A 3,986-nucleotide genomic window follows, 5' to 3' on the forward strand; every position below is an offset into this window, starting at 1 on the left:
AGAGAAAATATGTGGTGCGTATATTTTTTACAGGCCCCCCCCCCCTAACACCAGCAAAAATTTTAGTGGCCCCCCATCACCGGCAACAAAATTTTTGTGGCCCCCCCCTCCCCAAAAAAGAAAGATTACATAGGTACAAAGTTGTACACATATATATAATCCTTATAACTTTTAATATATGCTTTAGTGAAAACAACATTCTTGCATTCTTGAAATAAATAATAAACAAATAAATATATAAATAATAAACAAATAAAATAACTTTACTTCAACTGAGTATCTGTATGATGTTTTCAGATGTTGGGGAAAAATGTATAACATGACCGTTGTGATTTCAATGCACTTTCCACAACCCAGTGTCTGCCTTTCTATGACTACCCAAGATATTCATGTTACTCCACTGTAATGACAGTCTGCCATTGGAATAATCCTTCATGGGCTAACTATAAAAGACCCATTAATGCCATTTTTTCCTCCCTTTTTTCAGTATTTTTTTCCTGTGTGTCCACTACGTATTCTAGTTCTGAACTGCCTATTAGCCAGTCCACATTCCTGTGTGGAACAGGTTGAATGGTTATTTGAGGAAAAATAGGCAGTCCATAGCAGTCCAACCTGCCACATGCCAGTATTGGAAATATGACATGTTAAAATTTGAACATTCATCACTGGCTATGAATGTGAAATCAGACTCAGCCATGTGAAGTAACCATTCATTAGCAGTCCTATTGAATTCATGATAGAAGGGAAGATTGTCAATGGATTGAATGGTAGCTTACACATGTGGCGGTAAAAATTTAGACATGCATTAATAAACTCCAAGGACTGACTTGTTGTCAATTCTCATGTTTTCACATCCATATTGTCTATTTAATTTAAATAAATTAGGCGGCACTCATGTGCAGAGTTGATTTTACTTGGGTTAAGTTTTTCAGGTGAAATTACTCATGTTTGCACTATAGAAATGCCACATGGGTCACATTTACCAGTTAAATTGTTCTCAGACTTAAATATTTAGTGGCTACAGAAGCAACGGTTTGCCATTTTAAAGTGACAGTATAAAGCTGTAAGTTTTTGATTTTGTTAATATTTTTGTTATGTATCAACTGCACTTACTTCATTGGTTTACAAATTTAAGTTGAATTAGCTCGTTGATATTATCAATACAACCAACATACACTTTGTGTGCATGTATATTATAAAGTTCACTGTTATTGTGTTCAATTGAAGTTTAGTCCAGACCAAAATGTGTTTACCAACAATAACAATGCTGACTGTACATAATACAGGTTGTGAAGACTGGATATTTGAACGTGTTTTAGAAAATAGAATAACATTAGCAATACTGGCTAACATGATTTTGAAAAGAGAGAAAAACCTGTAGTCGATGTACGAAGAACACAATTTCTGCCAAAATTATGAAGTTACAGCCTATCCCTTACATATAATTAGCATTAGTTTCATTCATCTCCATTCAAAAAAACGAGACCAGGGATTTTCAGTATAAACCAATGAATATGACAAGAGGGAAGTCATGCAGATGGCTACAAACGTCTGTGAGCAGCCTCTAAATTAAATCAGCACAGATAAAATTTTAAACATCGTTTATTTTTATTTTCAAAATGTGCAATAATAAACACATGTTCACCGCTAAATATTCCATATGATCGGAACCTGCATTCTATTGAAAGGTACTCACATTTCCAGACGTAATATGGTTGGATCTGTCATTAATTTTTCTCATACGGTCCATGTTTTCGCGTACGTCCGTCAGCAACTGGCTATGATGTGCAGTCATGTACATGTACGTCAGATCATCACACAACGACGAACACACTTGCGACGGTTCTGTATCTGCCATTGTAAAACTTTCGCGATTACAACTTACATAAAACTTAATGGAAACGCAGTACAGGTACTGTTCATCCCCAAACCGTTCAAAAGTCGAGCCGGATGGACTAGCGGTTCTGACGATGTATGATGTCGTGACTTTGGAAAGCGTTGTGTTGGAAGAGTGGACGGGACGCAACAGGGTATGAACGTAAGGGTCCCGTAAATGGTACGCTTGGATTTAACGAGGCTGATCAGAATTGCAACAGGGTTCACTTAGTGTGTTGGACGTCCGTATTTTAACTGATCTCTTCATATAAAGTCAATTTTTGCTTATTGGAAAAATCTAAAGGAACAGTTTACGCGTACTTGAAATGTCAAAATTTTGCGACGATTACGACCCTTGACCTTTCGAATTTGACCAATGCTTTGTGTTCCCACACGATCGTTGTCGGATATCACATTGCATATGAGATTGCGCAGATTTTTTTGAAGTAATGGCTGTTCAGACCAGTGAATCTCACGAATTATGGCTGATTTCTCGGTCATTTCTTCCCCCAGTGACGACACATTTTGAGTCAAAACAGCAAGTGAGTTAGGTCTAAGTGGTAATGTTTCAGTTGGCATGAAGGTAAAGTGTATTTCCCCGCGACAGTGTTGGATGCAGTGGCCGAGATAGCAAGTCGTCGTGGACGATAATTTTCCATTCATCCGGTAAGTATTTGAAATGCATATTTATAAAGGGCAATTACGAAATTAGTATGCCTTATAGAGAGGCTTTTCTCTGCACATTGATGTTTTCCTGGAAGCTTGGTTTTGTATATGGCCCGACATTTTTAACCTGAGCTTTAGGGGTGAAAAGAAAGTACGTATCTGTATACCTGGACAGGGCGGAGGGAGGTGTACAGTGTGGCCATTAACGCAAAACAAAGCTGGGCTTGAACAACGCCTAAGCTTAGTTTGCGTCCATGGTCTCACTCAGTGCAAAAACACTGCCTATAAAAAAATAGGCGAAATGAAAATATTAAAAAAAAAAACAAACTACCGGTAGATCGTAGGATGAACATGGCTATGTAAACTTATGATTGTTTGTACCACCGGTCTTACTTGCATTTTTACTTCTTTTGTACATGGTACTTTTAAAATCCATTGTTAATATGATATTGCCAGGTAAGAAGCCTTGTATTGAAAGACAGAAAAAATGTTTAGAAATGTGATACGTCTTAATTTTCAAGGGACAGCAGCTGTAATTTTTATTGAGTTCAATAACTTGTTTGCCTCATGTATTAACATACTTTCTTGTATTGATTCAAATTATGAATTGTGATGCCCTCACTTTTTAAAGATGTACATAAATTAATCGGAATAGTGGCTGTGGCAACTAGTCAAGTCAATACAACGTACACAAGCACATTTCTAGACATATATGTTACATTTTCAATGTATTAATTTTGCACTCGCAAAGATGTATGTAAAAAATTCCTCTATGTGTATGTAACAAATCACACACATGTTCTGAAACTTTATTGTAAAGTTGTCGTCTTAATAATGTTGCTAAGTTCATTCTCTCCTTTCTGTTTCATTTCAGTGTGCATGTCAGCCAAGGCCCAAGAGAAATTTGGCAAGAATAATCATGACTTACGTAAAGAAGTCTTCAATGTCAAATTTCAAAACAAAATAGGACATGAAAGACGAGACTTGGCCAGAGTTAAATGAACTCTTTTAAAAACTAATCTTTGACTAAATCACTTTTCACTGTGTCTATGAAATTTGTTAAAGCCAAAAATTTATTAAATTGGTCATCAGACTTACAGATATGTTTTGTGCTTTTTATTTTGAACGTTTGGAAAGGTGAGTCTGCTTGTGTTTGCTGTGTTCAGGTGAGTCAGAGTTGCTTTTAACTCTGTTTGGCCTGTCTTAGTTTAGGCCAAATTGGTTAAATTACATATCCAACCAATTGTATCTTATAATTCACCGTAAGAGGCTGTGTAAAAGTACTTGATTTCACTGGAATTTGATTTCACTTATTGATGTTTGCTTACACCTTGCAAACATGCAAATGCAACAATGTTTACCAAATTCATAACGGCAACATCAAAATAAGTGAAAACGGGTGTCAAATCAGTACTTTTCATGGTGCTCTTTTTCTGCCAGGATGA

At 36.3% G+C, this 3,986-nt stretch overlaps 1 long non-coding RNA gene across 1 annotated transcript; it reads left to right on the forward strand.

The window, feature by feature from the left end:
- The first annotated feature begins 2,347 nt into the window (after positions 1–2,347).
- On the forward strand, positions 2,348–3,640 carry LOC139134252 (uncharacterized). Its single transcript, XR_011552750.1, has 2 exons — positions 2,348–2,541; positions 3,416–3,640. It is a non-coding gene; the product is annotated as an uncharacterized lncRNA (long non-coding RNA).
- The last annotated feature ends 346 nt before the right edge of the window (positions 3,641–3,986 follow it).

This window comes from Ptychodera flava, chromosome 6 (assembly GCF_041260155.1).
Source record: "Ptychodera flava strain L36383 chromosome 6, AS_Pfla_20210202, whole genome shotgun sequence".
Classification (NCBI taxonomy): Eukaryota; Metazoa; Hemichordata; class Enteropneusta; family Ptychoderidae; genus Ptychodera; species Ptychodera flava.